This window comes from Mustela erminea, chromosome 6 (genome assembly GCF_009829155.1).
Source record: "Mustela erminea isolate mMusErm1 chromosome 6, mMusErm1.Pri, whole genome shotgun sequence".
Classification (NCBI taxonomy): Eukaryota; Metazoa; Chordata; class Mammalia; order Carnivora; family Mustelidae; genus Mustela; species Mustela erminea.
The window spans coordinates 119,128,587-119,153,788 of record NC_045619.1 but is presented as its reverse complement, the minus strand read 5'-3'; the positions used below and the strand labels follow the sequence as shown (position 1 = coordinate 119,153,788).

The 25,202-nt window shown below is 44.8% G+C and overlaps 1 non-coding gene across 1 annotated transcript; it reads right to left on the bottom strand.

Annotated features, from left to right (window-relative positions):
- Window positions 1-15,615: 15,615 nt before the first annotated feature.
- TRNAK-CUU lies at window positions 15,616-15,688 on the bottom strand. Its single transcript has one exon. It is a non-coding gene; the product is annotated as a tRNA-Lys (tRNA).
- Window positions 15,689-25,202: the final 9,514 nt, after the last annotated feature.

Genomic DNA, 25,202 nt, shown 5'->3' with positions numbered 1-25,202 from the left:
AACTACTTCTGGGAAGGCACAGCGAACTTCCCCCACCAAGACCAACCACAGATACAAGAAGGGGCAGGTGTGCTGAGAAAGGCCCTCCCACAAGGCCCTGGCATGAAGGGCTGCTTAAGATCAAAGCTCACATCCCTCCGGGACCTCCAAGAACTCCCGCACGTTACCCCGGGGGCTAACAGGGCTATCACTGACAAGCAACAGCCTGCCAGTGGGACCTGTTCTATGAAGCACTAGAAAGACCAGAAAATTGAGAAAACGCTTTAGCAGCCTGGACTCCATGCTGGGTGCGCAGTAACACCGGGACCTGTTAGCTGTGTTGCCCTACAGTGCCCTGGGTGACTGGCCTGTCCACTCCAGATGGGCTCAGCTCCCCACAGGGCCCCGCAGAAAATGATTGACTTCCATCTCTGTTTTATGCACGATACCCAGCTTTCAAATGAAAAAATGATCACACCCACAGGAAAGCAGGAAATAACTCCATGGTCGAGAGCAAAGCAATAAACAGCATCAGACTCAGATGAGAGCCAAAGGGTCAGATGGAACTTCTAGATGTAAGTAGCACTAACAACGAGGAAACAAACCCCTTAACATCAGGGGAAGCAGCTGTGGGCATGTTCCGAGAACCCGGAGGTGCTCAATAGAAATGAACCAAACTGAAACACAAAGGGAAAAAAAAGGAATTAAAAAAAAAAAAGGACAGGACATCCAAGAGCAGGGGACACTGTCACGTGGCCTGATGTATGTAATGGGGGTCCCAGGAGAGGTGGGAACAGCAGCTTGAGTGAGGGGTAGGGGCGGTGATCCAAGGTCTTTCCAGCTGTGACAGAATCCACGTGGGCACCAGGCTCAGGCCTTGCTGGTCGGTGGTGGGGCGGGGCTTTATCAGCCCCACTGTATGCGCTTTGGAAAAAGCCCAGGGGCTGCTGGGGAAGGAGAGGGAGTGGAGGGAGGAGCGGAGTCCGGGAGGGGGTCTGGAGGGTGTTAGTGCTCTGCAGAGAGGGAGCTGACAGTGTGCTATTGTGATTTGAGTCACTGGAGGGTGAGAACGCTTAGGAAGGTTGTTTGTACTCTGGGGGCGGAATACCCCAGAGAGTGAGTTATCTTCTGTTTTGGGCTTTGGGGAGGTTTCTTTTTGCGAGCTGTGAAGAAGTGAGTAAGCCCCTCTGTAATAGTGCCTCGGCACCCACCCTGTGGGGTCAGCAGCCTGCGGCCCTTGAACAGCGCTCCCCGAGAGCGTGAGCTCGTGCCCTGGACATCACAGGTGAGGTACGTTCCGTACCACTCCGCCACCATCCTCGCGTCTCTCCTGCCTCCCAGGTGGAGGCTTTCCTTTGTGTCTCCTTAGAGGAGACCCCCGTGAACCTTACCCAAACCCACTTTTTCGCTGTTTGAATTGAGCAATCGCGCCTTAGCCTGGGACTGCCAACGTGTACCCGCCCCCACTCGTTCTAACAGAGGCCTGTGCTGTAGGTCCTGCCCCTGCACCTGGCATTGACCCCCCGCGTGGCACCCGCAGGTCCTGGACCTCCTCCAGGACCCTCAAGCAGTAAACTCTGCTTCAGTTTCTCTGGTGGTCTGTTGTTGAACCCTGTCTCACCACCCCACAGCTGGGACACTACTTGAGAAATGTTAATTTAACAAAACTCCCAAGAGCTATTGGTAGTGAATTGTGTGTGTGTGTGTGTGTTTTACAGATTTTATTTATTTGACAGAGCGAGATCTCAAGTAGGCAGAGAGGCAGGCAAAGAGAGAGGGGGAAGCGGGCTCCCTGCAGAGCAGAGCGCCCAATGCGGGGTTCGATCGTAGGACCCTGAGATCATGACCTGAGCCAAAGGAAGAGGCTTAACCCACTGAGCCACCCAGGTGCCCCTGTATTTGGTTTTAAAAACTTGCTTGTGGTTTTGTGCCAAACTGTCAACTAAGCGTGGCCTCATTTAATCCTCCCCCCAACACCTGGGGTTCCTCAGCTCCCTTCCCTGACAGGTGAGACTCAGCTCCGAGTCTCACAGCTCCGAAGGCCCTAGGCAAAGGGTTTCCATCCTGCTGAGTGGAGGATTGATATTTGGGCAAGGCTTAAGTATCAAAGCCCAATATTGCTTTGAATGTGCACAGCGATTTGGATTATTTTTCCATTTTTAGGGGGTGGTGTCAGACTGCGGTTTCTTTGATTCTGACTCTGTGCTAGGTGACCCCCCCACACACCCCTTGTCCCCATGGGGATCACACTTGGGAGGAGGCAGTAGGCAGGAATGCAGAGAGATGGGTCCACCCAGGGAGCCCCCAGAGGCGGGTAGTGGTCTTTTTGGCCCATGGGAGGTGGGCAGTGAATGGAGGGAAGTCAGGATGGGCTTGCTCTGTTCTCAAGATGCAGCAAGTCTGCGCCACCTCTCGTAGCTACTTTCTTAAATTTCTAGTCCCCAGCACTGGTCATGGTGACCCTACACTCAGTTCCAGGCTTTGCAGAGAAAATAAGATAGCATCTGTCAAGGATCTGCCTTCTAGAAACTTCACGAAAGGAACCAAAGCCAGGCGAGAGAGGAGAAAGTCATGGCAGTATACAATGGTGACAATGGGCCAGATGCTCACCCCTTGGTCACTGCCCCGGGGGAAGTTAGGACAAGAGAGCCATTTGTAGGTTTGGATTATTGGGGAAGGCTTTGTAGGATGTTTGGACTCTGTCCTCTTGGAAGGATCAGGCATCCATATACACATCTCCCGAGACAAAGGACTGAACACGGGCGTTGGAACTAAATGAGCTCTGGAACAAAATTGACCAGAAGGCAAACCACTTCTGTCCCCTGATTTACCCCCACGCTTCATGAGTAGGGACCTGGTCCTGCTGACCCCTCTAAGGGACATGAGAATGCTCCAGCATTAATTTATTCAACAAATGTTTGTTAAGTGACGAAACATGTATGTTGAACCATTTCTATATTTCACTGGCTTCCAATGACTCCTGGGCACAGAAATTGTACCTGTAAAAGCTTGACTAGAAAATATTTTTATTTAAAAAATATTTTATAGATATAAATATCTGTGCCCAGGCTCCATTGCAAACCAATAAAAATATCGCAGGTGGCCTCAAAGGAGATGAAATCAAATTCTTAGAATGTCATCTTCCTGGATCAACAGCCTTGAGAACTGCCAACCCACAGTTTTCTATGGAAAATTATATATTAAAGAAACCCACTGTCTCACATGTAATTACTAACAGTGGGTACATCTGCCATCAGTTTGGGAATATATTCTTGCAAAAGTTGTTGTTGGCAAAATCCTTGGGAGAGCCTCCAAAATCCACAAGGAAATGACCCATCTGGTTTTATATTTGTTTGTTTTTATTTTTTTTTAAGATTTTATTTATTTACTTGACAGAGAGCATAAGCAGGGGGAGGGGCAGGCAGAGGGAGAGGAGGAATCAGGCTTTCCCACTGAGCAGGGAACCCAACATGGGGCTCGATCTCAGGCTCCTGGGATCATGACCTAAGCTGAAGGCAAATGCTTAACAACTGACTGAGTCACCCAGGTGTCCCTATGTATCTGTTTTTATGTCAATACCATACTGTTTTGATTACTAAAAATACTTTCTAGGGATGTAAGGTAAAGCACGGTGATGATAGGTAAGAATATTTTATGTATATTTGACCGTTGCTAAGAGAGTAGATCATAAAAATTGTCGCAGAAAAAATTATAGCCAATATAACTGATGGATGTTGACTAAATGTGTAATCATTTTGCACACATACATAAACCATTATGTTGTTCACCTTAAACTCACACAATGTTACATGTCAATTACATCTCAGTAAAACTAGAAAAAAATCAGAATAATTTAATACACAGATTGGCAAAAAAAAATCCATAAAAATTTGATAATATTGTCAAGGATATAGACCACTAAGAATTTTCATATACTGCTTGTCAGTGTAAATCCCTACAATTCCTTTGGAGAACAATTTGGCAATATTTTATATTGTTGAACACTTGCATACCCTACCATCCAGAAATTCCACTCCTAGACGTAGACTTTCTTACACACCTGTGTAAGAAGACATATATAAGACTGCTCATAGAAGCATTATTAATAAAAGCAAAACAATGAAAATGACCTTAATGCCTATAAAAAGAATGGACACATAAATTGTCACACAATGGAATACTATATAGCAGTTAAAAATCAATGAAGTAGGGGCGCCTGGGTGGCTCAGTGGGTTAAAACCTCTGCCTTCTGCTCAGGTCATGATCCCAGGGTCCTGGGATCGAGTCCCACATCAGGCTCTCTGCTCAGTAGGGAACCTGCTTCCCCTCTCTCTCTGCCTGCCTCTCTGCCTACTTGCAATCCCTGTCTGTCAAATAAATAAGTAAAATCTTTAAAAAAAAATCAATGAGGTAGAGATAAAGATATCTACATGATGAATCTCAAGAAAGTAAATTGAGAAAAACCAGTTTTAGAGAAATGTTTACAGTGTCATACACATATATAAAGTTAGAAATATGGGAAATGATACTGCATCATGTTTAGTTCAGTATTAGAGGAGGCCAAAAGCAGAGAGAGAGTAGATGCAATTGGAGAGGAAAGACTTGGAGACCACACTTAGAATGCCTTACTCTTTGAGGGGAGCAGTGGGCATGGTTAAGTTTGTGGGATTATTCTTTATTCATTAGTATATATTACCTATTTAAAATGTGTTTAAAGGAGCAGCTTTTAATTGTCTATACTGAACCTTCAGCTGTTGATGAAAAACCTCAAATGAAATTACTTTCAATAATTAAAAAATATACATTAATAACAGGACTTTCTTCCAATAAATGGATTTTTTTGTTTTAGTATCAGATTCATGGCTGGTGAGTAGAAAGAAATGGTGTTGGAACATGTGAGGGAACAGAGGGGTGTAGTGTTGGGAAGTCCGCATTTCCCAGGGAGGGAAAGGCATCTTGGAAAGGGGAAGTATCTCTTAGAAGTCTGTTGGCAAAAATAAAGAAGGAAGGGCCTGAAGATACACAACACGGTAACAGCAAAGAAGCAGAATACAGAATCCTTCACTATTCAAACAAGGTGCCATTTAACTGCCCAGAAGAGGGCACTCTTGAACCAAGAAACAGAGTAAGCAAGTTGGACCCAATAGGACAATCTGTTATTATTGCAGGCCAGGGAGAAGCCAACAGGAATAAACATAACAAACAGAATACAGAAAGTATAAATCAAACTTTTCAGCTAATGAAAACGGTATTTAAACTCACAAAGCAGAAAATGACTTAATACAACAGTTCAACGTGAGTTAAGTTTAATCCAACAAGTTACGGAAAAGCCAGAACACTGTACCTCACAAATGTAAAAGTCTGGATAGGAACAGACAGTTGCAAAAAGAGCTGGCAGAATCCTGGAAAGAAATGGAATCAAAAGGCAAAAGTTATTTCAAAAACGACTAAAAGAAAGTTGTCTCTGAGATAATAAATAAAAAGTATTTAGCTGGATAAAAAGGACAGGAATTTGCGTAAGACATAACAAAAGGAAAACAAAGAAAGAAGGAAAGGATCCCCAAAGAAAATAATCATTGTAGAAGGCAGAGAATGCTCCAACACAGGGATAAATGGAGACCTTTAAGTAAGCTAAACGCTCAAAAAGAACTACTTGAAATTATTAACTATGCAAATTTCACTGAAATGAAATATGAAACTATCAAAAGAACCTATGATATCACCCATACTATCAGAATTTGAAGATTAAAAAAAATTTAAAACCCTCCGGACCTGAAGACAGACTAACAAGTCGTTTGATTGGGAAAGTAAATGAGGATGGTATTAGACTTCTTGATAGCAAAATGCAAAGCAAGAAAACAGTAAAGCAAATTTTTCAAGGAATTTTGGGAACATAGATACAACAATAATTTATCTCCTGTATCAAAGCAGTGCTACAGAGGCAAGAACTGACAAAATACTGTAATCACAAGCCTTACCCAAGGAATCTATTAATCAGGACCCAACAAATGATAACCCATTGGTCAAACCACTGCCTCCTGTTTTTGTAAATAAAGTTTTATTGGAACACAGCCATCCTCGGCTTGTATGGTTTGTGTCTGACAGCTTGTGTGCAACGACAGCAAAGTTGAGTCGTTACAACAAGGACGTATGGTCCACAAAACTGCTAATATTACTTAATGGCCCTTCACAGAAGGTTTTCAGTTCCTGTGCTAGAAGCTGAACTTCATCCAATCAAGAGATGATTGGGGAAAATTTGGCAAAAGGACCAGTAGGGAGCTTAGAATATTTTTAATCTTGGTTCTAAGACTACCAAAAGGCAGAGAGGGGAGGAGGGTGGAAGTTCAACATCTAAATGAAGTTTCTGATAAAGTAGGAATAATACAACTTGTTTTTAAAATTTTTATTTATTTATTTATTTGAGAGAGAGAGAAAGTGAGAGAGAGCATGAGAGGGAGAAGCCAACTTCCCGTGGAGCTGGGAGCCCGACGAGGGACTTGATCCTGGGACTCCAGGATCATGACCTGAGCTGAGGGCAGTCACCCAACCACCTGAGCCACCCAGGCGTCCCTACAACTTGTCTTTAAATGGGAGAAGGAAGACAAGGGAAAATAGAGTAAGTTCACTGGTTTCATACAGGTAAGAGGTGTGTGTCTAAGGATATTAAATCTGACAAAGCAAAGAGTAGAAGCCTAATTAAGGAATAAGAAGGCCAAGGAAATTATATAAAGTATGAAGGTAACTGCAAAATTATAAATATTGTTACAAAACAAAATTACAAATATTCTTAAATAAAAAATACATACAAAATTTAAAGAGATAAAATAATTGTGCATAATGAAAAACATGACAGAATAATATGACAGAGCAAAGACCAAACATATTCTTTTTTTTTTTTTTAAAGATTTTATTTATTTATTTGACAGAGAGAAATCACAAGTAGATGGAGAGGCAGGCAGAGAGAGAGAGAGGGAAGCAGGCTCCCTGCTGAGCAGAGAGCCCGACGCGGGACTCGATCCCAGGACCCTGAGATTATGACCTGAGCCGAAGGCAGCGGCTTAACCCACTGAGCCACCCAGGCGCCCCCAAACATATTGTCTTAACAATAAATGTAGATGAACTTAATTCATCCATTCAAAGAAAAAGATCTTTAGATTGCCATGCAAAGCAAAGCTAAACTCTATGCTGTATACAAGAGACAATGGCAAAAGCCGGAAGGAGGAAATATAAGTATGCTATTGTAATGTTCATAAACATTACCTAAAATTGAACAGCATATTAAAAGGACCATAGAGTATGCTCAAGGGGGATTTATCCCTGGGATGCGGTGATGATCCAGTATATGGAAATCAGTCAGAGTGATACACCACACTAACAGAACGAAGGATAAATCAAGTGATCATCTCAATAGATGCATAAAAAGCATTTGATACCTTTCATGATAAAGACTCTGAACACATTAGGTATAGAAGGGAGCACACCTCAACATAATAAAGACCATATATGGGGCGCCTGGGTTTTTGGGTGTCCCCCTTCTGCTCAGGTCATGATCCCAGAGTTCAGGGATCCAGCCCTGCGTCTGGCTTCCTGCTCACGGGGAATCCGCTTCTCCTTCTGCCCCTCACTCACTCTCATTCTCTCTCTCTTTCAAGTAAATAAATAAAATCTTAAAAAAAAAATAAAGGTCATACATGACAAGCCCAGAGCTAACATTGTATATAACAGTGAAAAGTTGAAAGCTTTTACTCTAAGGTCAGAAACAAGACAAGACTGCCCGCTCTTGCTACTCTATTCAGTGTCGTTCTAGAGTCCTCACCGGAGCCACTAGGTAGAGAAAAGATAGAAAAGACATGGAAATTCTGTGTTTTCAGTTGATGTGGTCTTATATACGGAAAATCCTAAAGACTCCACCAAAAAAACTGTTGAAATTGATAAATGAACTCAGAATTGCTACAGAACACAAAATTAACATGTAAAAAATCACTTGTGTTTCTATATGCTAGCAACATACTATCAAAAGAGAAACTCTTGAAAAATCCCATTTACAATAGAATCAAAAACAATAAAGTACTTAGGAATAAATTTAGCCAAGAATAATATTTGAAGATATATTTTGAAAAGTTAAAAATGCATATTGTAGGGCGCCTGGGTGGCTCAGTGGGTTAAGCCGCTGCCTTCGGCTCAGGTCATGATCTCAGGGTCCTGGGATCGAGTCCCGCATCGGGCTCTCTGCTCAGCAGGGAGCCTGCTTCCTCCTCTCTCTCTCTGCCTGCCTCTCCGTCTACTTGTGATTTCTCTCTGTCAAATAAATAAATAAAATCTTTAAAAAAAAAAAAAAAAAAAAAAGAATTTAAAAAAAAAAAATGCATATTGTAAATTTTAAAGCATCCACTAAAAGAGTAAAACAAGAACATACGGCTGGGCCTCTGGGTGGCTCGGATGGTTTAGTGGCCGACTCTTGATCCCGCTCAGGTTATGATCTCAGGGTTGTGGGATTGAGCCCTGATTGGACTCTGTGCTGGGTTCGGAGCCTGCTTAAGATTCTCTCCCTTGTTCCCCCCCCCCCCGCTCCCTTTCTAAAAATAAAACAAAAAGCTCACCTATGGCTAATGCAATAGTGGAGATAACACGGAATATTTTTTAACATAGTCTATTAGTTCACAAAGGAGAAAGCAGGCAAAATGGAACAAATCACAGATGGGACAAACTGAAACAATTGCAAGATGGTAGACTGAATGTAAGGGTATCAACCATTACATTAAAAATAAGTGTGGGGGGCACCTAGGTGGCTCAGTGGATTAAAGCCTTTGCCTTCGGCTCAGGTCATGATCCCAGGGTCCTGGGATCGAACCCCACATCGGGCTCTCTGATCAGCAGGGAGCCTACTTCCCCCTCTCTCTCTGCCTGCCACTGCCTCCTTGTGATCTCTGGCTTTCAAATAAATAAATAAAATCTTAAAAAAAAAAAGTGGGTGATTAAAATGTCATCTCCTAAAAAGTCCTTCTAGCTCTACTGAAAAATAACAAAACGAAGGTAACAGAATTTCTTACTTTAGAAATATAAGAATCATTTATTGAAGAGCAAACTTGAATGCCTATTATTAATTATCAGTGAGGAAATTCCTTACATGTTTCCAGTTTCCTATACATGCATGACATTTGGTCTTATAAATCACTTGGTGATGAAGAGTAACATACTTTCCAGTGAATTATGAATCTTTTGGCCCCATTTGGCAAAATAAAAGGAGCTATCTCCTGCTCAGGGAAAGCAAATCATTCTAAAAATTGCACCGGGGTTTTGGTATAAGTAGTTCACAACTTTTTTAGTACTAAGGAGAAAATTCAGATATATTTAACATTACATAAATCAATGAACCCATCTGAACTGAATTAAGTATGTTATAATGGAGATCTTTATTAATTATATGGAAAATATGTTCAAGTATAAAGTGAATGGCAATTTTTCCAAAAAGAAAGGCCAAAAAATGTTTTCATGCACTTGATTTTGACAATTTGAATATAAAAAAATCTTAGGGATGAAGATGAAATAATCTATAACATTTAGTAATAGTTCATAGGCACATGTAAAGTGATATCAATGTTTATTTAGAAATCCCCTTTTTCACAACTCAGGGAATATTTTTATCTTAACAGTTTATAGGGGCACCTGGGTGGCTCTGTTAGTTGAGTGCCCAACTCTTGATTTCATTTTGGGTCATGACCTCAGGGTCCTGGAATTGAGCCCCATGTTGCACTCTGTGCTCAGTGCAGAGTCTGCCTGTCCCTCCCTCTCTGCTCCTCCCCCCAACTCGTGCATACATTCTCTCTCTCTCCCAAATAAATAAAATCTTTAAAAAATCGTTTACGGGCAGCTTCTATCTACTAGAGCCAGTATTCACATCATCTGCAAGTTTTTTAGAGCACTGTTTTCACTCCTTCTGAGTGTTAAATACAGCTTTTATTTTTCTTTTTTAAGATTTTATTTATTTATTTGACATACAGAGATCAGAAGTAGGCAGAGACACAGGCAGAGAGGAGGCAGAGAGGAGGAAGCAGGCCCCCTGCCGAGCAGAGAGCCCGATGTGGGGCTCGATCCCAGGACCCTGAGATCATGACCTGAGCCGAAGGCAGAGGATTAACCCACTGAGCCACCCAGGCGCCCCTAAATACAGCTTTTAATTTGCATATAATGTTGTCATTGAAAAGTTCCCCCAACATCCAAGCATCTGTTGTACAATTGTAGACAACACTGACTCCATCTTTGGCCCTCCAACGTGTTCATGTTTGCTCTTAGGACTGTGTTCCAAGCCCCTTGGAGATTGATACAGACCTTAGAAATACCCACTAAGGCTAGGATTAGGGGAGGCTTCTTTTGGCCATGAATTTGTTAGAGGTAACATAGTATCTTCTCCTTGATGCACAGGTGATGACCAAGATCCAGTTAAAGGTTAGCTTTCAATTAGGGGCATGCAAGCCCTTGGAGGTGCATTTGAACACTTTGATCTCATGATCTGCATGTCTCCTCATTCTGTAAAAATCTCTGGACTAACGTCTAGGTTTTGCAAAGAATACTTGTGCGACTGCCATGGATTGTTGCCCACCCGATGGCCTGAATACAGTTCTGTATAAACTGTGTGGTGGGGCCTCTTTTGGTTTTTGGTCTCAAAGTGCCTTCTCAGTTTGGAACTTATTTTCTGGTCCCCTCTCTACTTTTAATATCCATCCACTGAGTATGAGGATCATTTCTTTTTAAAAAATTCAACCTAGGGGCGCCTGGGTGGCTCAGTGGGTTAAGCCATTGCCTTCGGCTCAGGTCATGATCTCAGGGTCCGGGATCAAATCCCGCATCGGGCTCTCTGCTCGGCAGGGAGCCTGCTTCCTCCTCTCTCTCTCTCTTTCTGCCTACTTGTGATCTCTGTCAAATAAATAAATAAAATCTTAAAAAATTTAAAAAATTCAACCTATATGTTTGGATTCATATTCTCCACAATCTAAACCCTTCCTATGAGGTTTTCAAATTGACCATGAAGTTGTTTACAAAAATATATAGTCTTTGTCAATGTGAGGTCATCACCCCTAGAGTAATGATTATTTGATGTTTTTTTGCTTTTTTTTTTCGGATTAGTTTTGTCAACAGATCTCTATAAATAACCAAACTATCACTGATTGAGAGCATTTTAAGGTAACATTGTTCTCTAAAGAGGACTTTATTTTTCATATAAAATAATTGAGAGGACACTCATAATATGTGAGACTTCATACAGATAAAGCCCAAGTTAAAATCTTTTCTGGAGAGTTGAGTTTGCTAAGTTCTTTATAGATTATAAAAATTAATTAAAAAAAAATCTTTTCTGGGGAAAGAACATTTTTGAAAAAAACTCTTTGCCTTATATTTGGGAAATTATGTTAATAATTGCTTATTTAAAAATTAAAAACAAAGGAAACTTTTAATTTGTCTTTTGAAAAATATTTGTACTGAAGGAATGTTCCCACTAAGGAACCCCCTTCATTGACAGTGGATCAGCCTTACGTGAGAGTTTCATGAGGATCTACCATTTTTTTGGTAGAAAAACACTACTGTCATCTTTTTTTTTTTTAAAGATTTTATTTATTCATTTGAGAGAGAGAGCATAAGCAGGGAGACAGGCAGAGGCAGAGGGAGAAGCAGACTCCCCGCCGAGCAGAGAGCCTGATGCCGGGCTCGATCCCAGGACCTTGGGACCATGACTTGAGCCGAAGGCAGATGCTTAACCCACTGAGCTACCCAGGTGCCCCATTACCTTCATCTTTTAAGGCAAGCAGGAAAAATAATAGAGTAAATGAGTGGCTTTTCTGAACATTTTTTGGCCATTGAAAAGTTAGAAAAATTACTTGAATTCAACATTTCTTTAAAGAAATTCCATATTTTTAAAGTCAAGAAGCCCTGCTTCCATCCATTTAAATTATCTACATTCTTACTAACAGTAATGTAGTAATGTACACAAGAGTGGGTGTAGACTTTGCAGTGCCTAACGCCTATGTAATTTGCTGGTGTTGGGGAGTTCTTTAAGAAAAAGAAAACAAATTCATGAGTATAGAATTAGGTGCAGAACTTTTGATAATTAGTTTCAAGGTAAAAACCATCTTCCCTTGAGCTAGGGATGGGGATGGAAGGTGCCTTGCATGTATATAGAGTGATGTCAGTCTTAGTGGGTCCTCAGAACGCATGCTGATGGGATACCTACAACGCACAGCGAACTCATGACCAAGATCTGATAAAAGGTTGAAACTGGGAGGGGGATGCCCATTGCCTCTGAGCCTGCATGGTTAGTAGAACAGCTCTCACTCATGGACTCTTGACTGCCGACCCATCCATCCAAACTCTTCTCTCCAACTAGAGACAGAATCATAGACCAATAAAAACTGACCTTGCCTAGGGCCACGAATCCTCCAGGTAGAACATTTCTACCTGAACTTTTCTTCTGCTTAGGTCCTCCCTCCTCATTTTTGGTTTAAATAATAGGATTCTAAATCTTTAGAGTTGAGATTGATCGGGGAAATCCTTAAATCCACTCTAACAACTTAGTGACTAAGGCTGAGGTAACAAAGAGACTGGGGTTCAACTTCTGGCTACAACCCTGTCGATGTGACATCACACAAATGAATGCTTAAAGTCTCCATGTCTTCATCTGTAAAATGGGGATAATAAAAATGTCTTTCTTATATTTGGATGAAATGTATCAAACATGTTGAAGATGGTTTTAGGCACACACTAAATAAAATGAATGTTACTTACTGTTATTTGACCACTGAAAAAATTGAGACCCACAGACGTTGTCACTTGCCCAAGGCTACCCAGAAGTTGGTGACAAATCAGGAATTAAAACACAAATCCTATTAATGCTAAAAGCTACTTCTCCATTTATTCCTTTGCCCATATTCTCAGCATCAACAACCATAGACCATGAATTGGCAGGAAGGGGAAAACACATCTGGGAAGCTTTGGGTCAGAGAGTTGGGCCAGAACCTCTTCTCCACTTGGGTGGGTAACTTGAACCTTACTTTCACCTCTCCTAATCCACAAGAGTACTTGAGCCAAGTCATGGATTTACAATTTTATTTTTTAAAATCACCACCAAGTCAATATCTTTTTACATAGTGAGAAGTCAGTGCCATGTGTAAAACCTTGCACTAGGGACAAAGGCTACCAAACAGGGCATCTGTGACAAGTTCCTTTCAGTCTAACAAGGTGACTATACAAAGGCAGAGTGTTATAGCACCTATGGTGGAGGAAGAACCAGGTTGCACACGGAGTGGTCCTGGCCGTCCCAGTCTTATCTATCCTCTCTGTGCTATGATGAGATGCTACGGAATTGTTGGGCTAGCAACCTGTTGGGCAATACCAAATTCAGTACCTCTTTCTAGGTAAGACCTCCAATCAACCTTGTGCAAAAAGAGAGACCAGACTTCTGCTTTTCTTGTTAAAATAAATTTATTCATTTATGTAAGACCTCCAATCAACCTTGTGCAAAAAGAGAGACCAGACTTCTGCTTTTCTTGTTAAAATAAATTTATTCATTTATGTACTTATGTATTTATTAATGGGGGGCAGAGAGAGAGAGAATCTCAAGGAGACTCCCTGCTGAGCACGAAGCTTGTCATGGGATTCCATCTCACAACACTGAGATCATGACCTGAGCTGAAATCAAGAGTCTGACACTCAACCAACTGAACCACCCAGGCACCCCCATATTTCTTTTTAAATCTCTTAACTATATTTACCTCACCAAGCCCTATTTAAAAGAAGAAGAAGAAAATGATTAGAAGCAATATAACTGATGTAAAACAGGAGCAAAGAGTTCCTGCCTCAGTTCCTCTCTGATTACCACTAAGTCCTTCTGTTAACCAAACCTCCAGCTCATTTCCAGAAAGACAAAGATGCAACATACCTAAACTCCACCACCTAAACAACTCTGCTGGCAAATCAAGAAGAGAACACTCAGTATCCACTAGAAAACTGGGGTAAGAATGGATATTTGTTTTCAAAATAGAAATATCTTGGTTTTCTAAATATTTATAAAGTGCTCTCTTAAAACTTGAAGAAGGGGTGCCTGGGTGGCTCAGTGGGTTAATCCGCTGCCTTCAGCTCAGGTCATGATACCAGGGTCCTGGGATTGAGCCCCGCATCAGGCTCTCTGCTCAGCAGGGAGCCTGCTTTCTCCTCTCTCTCTGCCTACCTCTCTGCCTACTTGTGATCTCTGTCTGTCAAATAAATAAATAAAATCTTAAAAAACTTGAAGAGTTTGGAAGTCTAAGAAAGACTCAGTACAGTGCCAACATTCCAATTCAGTATGTTGCAAATATTCGGAAAAGAGAGAAAAAATACTCCCTCAAACTCCCCAAGAGTAAAGGATTTTATCCCCTTGTTTTCTAGGAGCAGCTTGAGTCCCAAATCATGTTAGGGTCCCAGTATACTCAGCTGTGAATCTCCCTGTGAACCGTCCCTGGGAGCCTAGGCTGCGCCCTGAGCCTGCCCCCGGACCCTGTTTCTGGTCAGGAGTGCGATGCTGCTGGAGGGACAGAGCCACTTGCTTAAACAGAGGAAGAAAGTTCACCCAGGGCGGGGACACCATTCGTGTCTCTGAGTCTCACTAGTAAGGGTCCAGAGCCATCAAGCACCCTCAGAGAAACCGCCTGATGACTCACTGGGATTTCACTGACTGTGTGTGGGAGACAATGATGTAAAATGCAGGCAAGAATGGGAACTTTCAGCAAGGGGAAGTGGCTGTCAGGGGTAAACCTACAAAACTTCAATAAAATTAGGCTAAATTCCTCCGGCTCTTTCTTGTGAAAGTACGTAAAACCCTTCTTTGATGTCATTTCTTTGGCTTGGCACACCTCATGATATGTGGGAGGATTAAACATTTACCCAATGCTCAGATTTATTCAATAGACATTTGCTGAGGGCCCGTAATCCAGGTCCTGGGTCACTTCTCAACATTATCCTCAGGTTGGAACAGTAGCGACTCTGCCCTCAAGAGAAAACCACTAGATGCATCCAGTTGGAGTCCCAGAGGAGAAAAGAGAGAGTCTGGTAGAGGCAGTATTCAAGAGGTAACAGGTTGGAGTTTTACAGAACTGATGTATGATGCTGGTGGAAATTCCAAGCAGAATAAATGAAAGAAAAATCCACATATGGATGCATTATAATGAAATTGCAAGGCAGTAAGACAAAGGACTAATATTAAGAGCAGCCAGGAAGGTGAGAAAGTGGGCGTGGACTACTGTCCTGCAGGGAACAGCAGTCAGACTGCAGAAAGCTAGAGGAGGTGTAAGGATCTCTTCAAGTGCCAAAAGAAAAACAGCCAGATTAGAAATCTTTTTTTTTTTTTAAAGATTTTATTTATTTATTTGACAGAGAGAGATCACAAGCAGGCAGAGAGGCAGGCAGAGAGAGAGGAGGAAGCAGGCTCACCGCTGAGCAGAGAGCCCAATGCGGGGCTCAATCCCAGGACCCTGGGATCATGATCTGAGCCGAAGGCAGCGGCTTAACCCACTGAGCCAGCCAGGCGCCCCGCCAGATTAGAAATCTTAAGGCAGATCTTTTCCTGTATGTTTTTTTGTTTGTTTTCATTTTTTATTTTTTAATTAAACTCTAGGCCCAGCGTGGGGCTTGAACCCACAACCCCAAGATCAAGAGTCTCGTGCTCTACCGACCGAGCCAGCCAGGCGCCCCTCAAGGCAGATTCTAAGAAACAAGTCAAAATAAAGGCATTGTCAGATCAGTCAAAACTAAGTTTGTTACCAGGAAGACACGCATTAGATGAAATCAAGGAGATCCTTCGGGCAGAAAGTCAGTGATCCCAGATGGAAGACTTGGGATGCAAGAAAGGATGAAATATGTCGGCAGATGTAAACAAAGAGCGCCTGCCTGGCATAGCAGTTGTACTATCTGGTGGGCCTTGAAATATATATGGAAGTAAAATATCAGAGAAAAATACCGTGTAAGTCGGGAGCCAGTAAAGGAAGGTTTGATTAAATTTAGACTTGAATAATTATGCTTGATTTGTAAGACAAGTGTTTAAAAGAATAAAAGCACACCCTAAGTCAAACGAATTGGAAGAGAAGAATGCTTGGTTAATCACAAAGCAAAAAGTAAAGACAAAGGCAGGGTCCGAGGACCCAGAGGGGTCTTGCAGGACCTGCTAGGAGAGTAGGGTGGAAATCAAGCAGGAGGCAGCAGGAGATGAAAGCAGGATTTACCGAAGGTATAGAGAGAGTGAAGGTACAGATGAGCGTCTGGGAGACTCAGGAAAGGAGGGAGTCTCATCGTGGCTCTGGGTCTGGGTTTTTTCTTCAGGGTTGCAGTCTGGTGTCTGGGTCCTCTCGGGCATCCAGAAACTGGTTAGAACAAAGACGAGGGCCCAGGTGTTACTCATTAGAGCCAGGGGTCTTGGGGTTGAGATGTTCAGCACCAGTGTCTGGAATATACATATGATGGCTTTGTCCGGTCATTCTCACCTGGTCCTTCTGTAGATGCTATCTATTCCAGAGGAATCATTCATTCCTCCTTAGAAGGAGCACAGGCACTATGTGTGCTCAGGTGTGCATGAAGTGGAGATGCAGGTCCTTCCAAGAACAGGAAAGCAGCAGGAAAAGGAGCAAAAGCAGCTCTTTTTGAAGTCCTTCAAGTTTCCCTGCCTCACAAAGAAACATGGAACAGGGATAATAATTGAAAAAGGCAACACAAGATGGCAAGTGTAAGCCCCAAATATCAGTAATTGTACTTTATATGGTAATAGACTTCATTCTCTAGTTAAAAAAATAGATTGCATCAAAAAATAAAACCAATCCAGCTCTGTGCTGTGTATATAAGATGCACCTAAGAAGATTCCGTTCTTGTGATTTTAGAATAATTTTACAGGTTAATCTCACTTGCCGGGCTCTGGGGCTGGCATGGAGGAAACATCACAGAAGGGTGACTAGCTCTGATGCAGGCAGGCGAGGTCCCAGGACCCAGAGGGGGTCCTGCAGGAACAGTCAAGAGGGTCCTTGGTTTCCTGCAGGACAGAAATCAAACATGAGCAGAGAGGAAGTGAGAGCAGAGGTTACTGCAGATACAGAGAGAGCAGACACAGATGGGGTGTCTGGAGACTCGTCTTTGCTCCTGGTCTGGGGCTTTTACTGACCATGGTGGTGTGGTGCACGTGTCCTCTCAGGCTTCCAGCAAATGGTCAGAGCAAGGACGGGGGCCAGGTGTCCTTCATAAGACATTTACTCCCTGGAGCCGGGGGTCTTGTTGTTAAGATGTCTAGCACCGGTGGTCTGGAATGCTCCCCTGATGGCCTCACTTGTCATCCCTTAACTGTTATCTGTTGTGCTGGAAGTCTCCACAGAAATCATTAACTCTTTGTCCCTTATAAGGAGGATATACCTGGCAGGAGTAAGATGGGAACACAGGTCCTAGCAAGAATAGAAGCAGGAAAAAAGGAAAAGAAAAGAAAGGAAAGGAAACTAAAGGAAAGGAAGGAAGGAAGGAAGGAAGGAAGAAAGAAAGAAAGAAAGAAAGAAAGAAAGAAAGAAAGAAAGAAAGAAAAAGAGAGAAAGGAAGAGAAAAAAAAAAAACCATTTTGTTTCTGCACAGGGTTGTCAGCTTCCTCGTCTCAGCTGGGGCAGGCCACAGCAAAGAGGGTCATGGAGCCCATGGTGGCCCGAGGACAGGCAGAGAGAACAGCTGTGCCACAGCCCCATGGAGAGGCCGTGCATGTGGTCAAAGAGCAAGAGAAAAGGATGCCTGTGGCTGGAGGGCGAGCGTGGCCGGCAGGTGCCAAGGGAAAAAGCAAGGATGTAAGTAGAAGACAGAAGGTGAGTGACCTTGTCAGCCCCGGGAAGCATGTGGGACTTGCGCTTCAGAATGATGAGAATCTGTGGAGAGAGCTGCTGACCAGAACCGCCTTCCGGAATGAAGGTCCCAGGCTGCGGGGTTGGGGCAGAGAAAGTGAGGAGGCTAAGCTTGGGGAGCACGGAGAGCGGGCCTCACCACAGTGTGAACAAAGCCAGAGCCCCAATGGAGGGCCTCGCGTTGCTCCTGGCTTTTAAGATGTATCAGGGCTTCGGATTCTCAGTGATGTGGGCACTATTCATAAAAATGAGGAAAATATTGCTATTTTCAGCATTTTGGAGATGAAAAAATCAGGCCCAGAGAAGTTAAATGTGTCTGACAGAAAGACATGTGTGGTTGGGGAGCCGATGGGCATAGTGCAGTTCTAGAAGCCGAGCTCTCAGGCCCCCACACAACCCCTCCATTCCAGGAGGAGCTGAAGAGAAGGGGCTCGGGCTGCCCACATACTGGGTCTGGGGAGGGTGTGGGGCAGGAATCAGGAGGACTCCCAGCTTTCTGGCTGGGGCAGTGAGGTGCGCTATGGTGTCTTTTACTGAAACAGAGAGCCCAAGAAGGGGAGTGGGTCTGGGGGAACAGTGATGTGTTGAGTTTGGGATCGTTACATTTGGGGTACCTGAGAAGCCTCCCAGGGGAGATTTCCAGCAGGTCTTTGACCATAGGGATCTGGCTTTCAGGAAAGAGTCTGGGAGAAGTTGGGGGTGTCTACGTTGCTGGGTGGTTGAAGCCAAGGGACGGAGTGAGAAGACCTTGCAGAGAGCAGTCTTCTTCCCTGGGCGGGAGGCAGAGCAGGGACCCAGAGCCTCCACCAGAATCAGATGTGTACTGCGGACCTTCTTTCCAGAAGCCATGCTTGTGCCTGTTTGTTATGTTTGTCATGTTGGCACCCAATGCTGTTTTAATGGGGGTCGTGGACCTCCTCCCCCAACCCTATCAATGGACTCACTGAGAGTCGGTGGATTTCAGGTTCAGGAGGAGGAGAAAGTGGGCTAGGACAGAGTTCCGAGATTTAGATGGCGGGCAGGGAATGCCTGGGTGGCTCAGGCGGTTAAGCGTCTGCCTTCAGCTTAGGTCATGATCTTAGGGTCCTGGGATGGAGCCTTGCATCGGGCTCCCTGCTCAGCGGTCTGTTTCTCCCTCTCCCTCTGCCCATCCCCTGATTTGTGTCTTCGCATGCTCTCTCTTTCGCTCTATGACAAATAAATAAATAAAATCTTTAAAAAAATTAAACGGTAGGCAGAAAAAGAGAAGCTGCAGAGGGGACTTGGATGTGGAGGCCATGAAAGTCGGCCGGCAGGCATGTGGGCCCACAGGAAGGGGTCCCTGGCAGCAGCAGTTGCCCACATGCCGGGTCGGGAGCACGAATTCCCGTCCCTCAAAGATCAGCCCAGCTGGGGGAAGAATCTGATTGACATGAGACAGAGTAACAGGAGAGAATGGAATTTAATAGGTGTGTGTATGGGGAATCCACACAGATGCGGGAATCCCAAAGATAGTCAGCCAACACGAGGCATGTGTGTCATTCTGAACGAGGGAGAAGGGGGCAGGGGCTGGACTTCAGCCAAGAGGATGCCCTTTCCAGGGCCATAAGAGGAACCGATGTCTGCTCTACCCTACAGATGGCTCCCTCGGATACTCACCCTTATTCTGGGAAAGACCCCCAATCTAGATTTTTCTGTGTGGTTAAGGGAAGGGCAAAAGAGCCTTTGGCTCCAAATAAGCCACATGCCAGAGTGGCACATTCTGGGGGGGCTACCCCGAGCCCTTTCACTGGATACCAGGTGCAAACGTGAGTGTGGTAGGAGGGCGTTGAATGGGTGTCTCAAAAGTCATCTCCAAACACACCTTTCTAAGGAGGTTTTGTAAACAGCTTTTCTGTGAGCTGCTCTTCCTCAATCAAGATGCTGAAAGTTTTTACGAGAGTTGAGCGGTTATGCTACGGATGCCTGGGGTGACTGGCGGATGCTCCCAGGACCTGCACCCCATCACTCTCTCTTCCCATCTTCCCAGAGACTTCCCTCCCATTGCACCCCTTCTCCTGACATGTCCCTCACACCACTCTGGGTACCCATGGCCCCCACAGGCCTGCAGCTGGCCCGAGGGCTGGGGTGCAGCCTCTCCTGGTCTGTCCTGGCTGTGCTCCTAGCCCATTGCCTGGCTGGTGCAGAAGACGGCGCTCTTCTCTTGGCCTTGCTCTTGGCCAACGTTGCTGCCAAACACACAGAGCGGAGAACGGGGCTTATGATGACGAGGCCACCCAAGTGGAATGCACCCCGAATGCACCCCGAATCCGGGCCCAGGAGGAGAGGCTGTAGGGTTTTCCATACTGCCCTTTGCCCTGCTCTGACGCACCCTGTCCTGTGGGGGGCTCAGAGGAGATGGGTTGGCTGTTGTCTCAAAAGTCATCTGGTATCGGTTGGGGCCAGGTATCACCCCTCCGCCATCTGCTAGACAGCTAGTAATGCTTAGCTCCCACTGTCACTTATTCTAGAGGATGTGACAGGAAGTAACTATAGCCATAATTAAACATAAAGACAGAAACATGACTTGAATGAACAGTTATTGGCCTCTGGCCCAAGGCCTCTTGAGAGGTTCTTTTGTTCTTGTTCCTCGGTGGACTTGCTGCAGCAGGTGGTGGTGTGCAGGAGAGGTCTGGGCTGAGTCTAGGATCTCAGCCACAGTGGAACCTCAGGCACACTTCATCCCTCTGTGAGCCTGGATTTCCTGAGCTCTTGGGCCACAGGTCCTCTGAGGCTTGTTTCAGTTCTAATACCCTTTGATTCTGTGACTTTCTAAGTTGGAAAATGGTATGCTCAGTGCCTTTCTCCCCTTTCCTCACCACAGGGTCAGTTCTACTCTGTACTCTGTCCTAGGGTCCCCATGCAGTATGGCAAAAAGAAAGTACGAGATGCTTTTGACTAGGAGGAAGAAGTGGGACACAGAAGGTGGTGGTGCTCACACCATTCCCCGGATTTAGACCGTCACCACTCCAACAGGCCATCCCCTCTCTGATCTGTGGTTTCCTTTTCTGGTTTTGCTTTTCCATGTTCCTGGAAGGGCCCTCTCCCACTGCATTCTCTCCTAGCTCCCACTCGACTCTTACTTCTAGAAGTTCAATGAATGACCCCAGCTTTTCAACTCTGGGTGCTTCACTTTGGAAAAAAACTGACCCTACAATCCGAGACACCCTATGATTTCAGCAAAGACCTCAGTGGTGCCCAGCATTTATTTATTTGTCATAGAGCGGAAGAGCGAGTGTGTGAAGACACAAGTCAGGGGAGGGGCAGAGGGAGAGGGAGAAACAGACCGCTGAGCAGGGAGCCCGATGCAAGGCTCCATCCCAGGACCCTAAGATCATGACCTAAGCCAAAGGCAGACACTTAACTGACTGAGCCACCCAGGCATCCCCTGCCCGCCATCTAAATAGCATCCCAAGATGCTAACTCATTACTTCCTCATGGAGCACACCTGCAGGACCAAGATGGCAGGGCCACAGGCTCCTTCCTGCCCCTGCACACTCCGCCATGGCTCATCTTGCTTAGCTACCATTAGACCAGCTCTGTGACCTGCAACCAGTTACTGAAGCTCTCCACCATACTGGGTTACTGTGAGAATTTGAGAGTCTGAAGTACTAGCTATAGTTCTTTCAACAGAAAGAAATACAGCAAAATTATATTTTATGTGTGAGCCTGGATCCATAGGTGACTTTTGATTTTCCTACTCAAGGTAAATTCCTAAATGTTCTTTAATGAACATGCATTATTTCCATATGTAAAAAAAAAAGGTAAAAGAAAAAGAAATGTATCCAGTATTTCCCAGTTCATTCTGATAACAAATGATTCCTGCCTTTATCCTAGGGCTCTATGGAAGTTTTAATGATAGAATTCTATTTTATTAGTCATTAGTAGAATGTTATATTCATTCATTCTTCTCTCCACCCGACCTTTCTAGAACTACAGTGCTAAGAGATGCTGAGAGAGAGACACTGTAGGCGTTTGTCTCTGTGAGTTCATAGTCTCGCCCAGGAAGAGGGTGGGCAGGTATGATAGGAAAACAGATTTATAGCAGAACATGCTAAGTGCCTAAATAAGAGTGCTGTGAGGTCATGCCAGGGAAGGGCGACTAACCCGGATTTGGATTTGAGGGAGTAAAGGAAGTGAGGAAAGGCTTCCTCTGAAGTGAGGCCACGGTGAGAAGAGCAAGTTGAGAGAGGGAGCTCGCCGGGACACGCTTTGGGGTGGTTTGTGGGGAAGTGGCAGCCAGCCAAGGAGAAAGCTTGGTTAGTGAGAAAAAGCTGGGTGCCTTAAGAATCTGAAAAAACCTTAGTCAGGTGTGGAGGCTGGAGCTTCTCAGAGAAGAGGCCGAAGGAATAAACAGCAGCAAGGTCGTGAAGGGCCGTGTAGGACATTGGGGGACATTGACACGTCATCTTTAGAATGACAGGGAACATCTGAAGAGTTTTGTAAGCCAGTCAGAGTCAAGTTCGGCACTTTAGAAGGCTCACTTGGGTTGCCGTGGAGGGGAGGCTGGAAGAGGCGTGAACATTCCTGTAGTCTTCTGGAAGGGAGGAGAAGCAGCCTGGCTTAGGGTGGCAGCCGCGGGGACGGATACTGTGGAAGGCTTGGGGAAATATCCCCTTGGAGAACAGGGAAGACAGTAGAATCCAAGTGGACCCTCAGACCCTCAACTGAACGTTCCCCACAGGAAAGAGGAAACACACTTGAGGCAACATGCAAATGATGTATTAACAAGTCTCTGAGGAGCCACTTCTCCCAAAGCAAAAGAATGCAGCCTTGTTTTTTTTATTTCTTTGCAAATAAGGTCATCATGAGGAGGCTTTTCTGTGACTAAACTACAAGAAGATTCTCCCGGCTGTTCAAAGATCCTTTCTGTTTGTCTGTGAGACTATTCATGGGCCCTTGATAAAGCGATGAGGTGATTTCATACTGCAGACAGTGGCCGGTACCCCTGAGGGCTCACGAGCACGATACAGAAAGATGCCATAGAAGGAAGGGAACATGGTCTCTGCACTGAGTTCGGCAATGACCTTGGGCAGGGTTGAGGCTGTGTGTATGTGCAAGACTCTGGGATAGGAGATGGACATGTGGCTCCGGTGAGATGCTTGCCAGCACTATCTAAATGTTATGTGTGGAAGTGTTCCAGAAGAATCAGGCTGGAGACAGAAGGAGGCAACAATTCTTATACAAATCAGTGGTGATCCACTGCTACTCAACTGTTACCATCCCCAGCTGAGAGCCTGCTGGAGCAGCCTGTGACCCAGAAGCTGTCTCTCTGTCAGTGTTGGGTAATATCTCTGATACCATTGCTGGGCCAGCTGAGTGCAGGTTTTCCTGTAGCTAAGTATCCTCTTTGACTTACCTACGCAGTCCTTTGTCAGTCTAAATGTATCCGTGGCATTTCTCAATATGGCGGCTTTGCCACTGTCTTCTTTCCTTGATTCATTCAACAGACATTTATGAGAGTGTTTACCCTGCTGAGCTCTGGACACAAACATGAGTGAGCCATCATTGCTGCCCTGCAAGGGGCCACCAAACCTAATTAGAGATTTACTCAGTGAGACCCAGGCCATTCAATATCTGTGACTAGGTTCTGTTCTGCTCAGCAGATGCATCTTTCAAGATTCCCATTACCTCCCCTAATTTTTCCAGTCTCTAGAAGTCATCTTTTATCTATCATGTTCTGGCATCAAATAATGGGCCGCTAGGTTGTTACTCACTTTGTTCAGAGTTTGTTACCTTCTTAACTACATTGTGGGTTCTAAGTGGGACGGCTGTGTTAGGCAGCATTCTCCAGAGAATCAATGGGAGGTATAAGGAATTTTCTAGAAGGAATTGGCTCAGGTGTATATAGAGGCTGACAGGTCCCAGGATCTGCAGTCGGTCGGCTGCACAGCCAAGACAGCCGAGGGTGTAGTTCTAATTCAAAGACAAGAAAAGCCCCGTGTGCCTGATTGAGCCGTTGAGCAGGAGGAACTTCTCCTCACTCACAGAGAGAAGGCAGGTAGTGTCTCTTTGTTCTTTTCAGACCTTCAAATGACTGGATGAAGACCGCTCATGTTAAGGAGAGCAATCTGCTTTACTCAATCTACCATTTCAGATGTTTGGGTTGTTTTTTTTTTAACTTAAAAAATAATAATTTATTTATTTTTGTTTATTTTAAGTAAGCTCTCTGCCCAACATGGGGCTTGAACTTATGACCCCAAGATAAAGAGTTGCATGTTCTTCTGACTGAGACATTCAGTTACCATAGCATTTCAAATGTTATATCTTGTCCAAAATCATCCTCATGAACTCACTCAAAATAATGTTTGACCAAATATCTGGGCACCTCATAGGCCAGAAAACTTGACACATGAAATTAGCTACCAGAAGGGTCTACCCATGTTTCCCATCTGTTAGTAGCACCAGCCCTTACACACCAAGGGCATGTAAGCAACTGGTAATGTTTGGGGATTGGGGCAGCCTCAGGCCTCAGACTGCAGTGCATGGAGCCCTGGGACAATTAGAGAAGCATTATTTTGCAGGGGTGGAGGCATGGGCAGAGAGGCTCTGAATTAAAGAACCAGATACACAATCCAAAAAAGTCATCAGTGCATAGAGGAAGATTTTGGGTTCAAACCAGCAGAACAAAACCCAGACAAGAGGGAGACAATTCAAAGCAAAAAATGCCAGCTGGAGTCAGGAGAAACTCCCTGATCTGGGGAGTGCAGGAGACGTTTCTCTTCCTGGTGTAAGTTGGACCCGGGGTCTGAGAATGACCAGCCTGAACCCAGGGTCTTCCTCCCTCAGCTCTAAACTCCTCCCTGTGACAAAGGAGTTGGAGGATCCCCACAGCCTGTGGGAAGGAGGCACCAAAGGTGTCTGACACACTTCAGGAAGCTTTTCATAACCACTCTTCTTGCTGAGAGCGTTTTGGGGGGACCAAGTCATGAAGAGGTCACAGCCCCCTTTCTGCCGCGTAGTCAGGTCCTCCAGCGCCAGCTGACGGGGCAGTCAGGGGGTGCCAGACAGGAAGTGTGTGGAGTGAAGCCATGAGGAGGGTGGGTGGGCAGTCAGCTCTCTCCCTGAAGAGAAGCGTGTCGGAAGCCTACCAAACCCCCTGTTCTACATTCCGAGGATCGCTACAGTGTACACAACAGAGCCTTACGCTTGTAGAACCTACATTCCAGCAGGGGGTAAAATCAGATGGTAAACAGAAAATAAATAGGGTGACAGAGTGAGAAGGAGGGAGAGTAAGAGGTGCAGGGGGGAGGGAAGGAAAGTTCTGGAGATGGTGGTGGTGAGGGGCCCCACCATTCCCTCCGATTGGCCTGGGTGGGATTATGA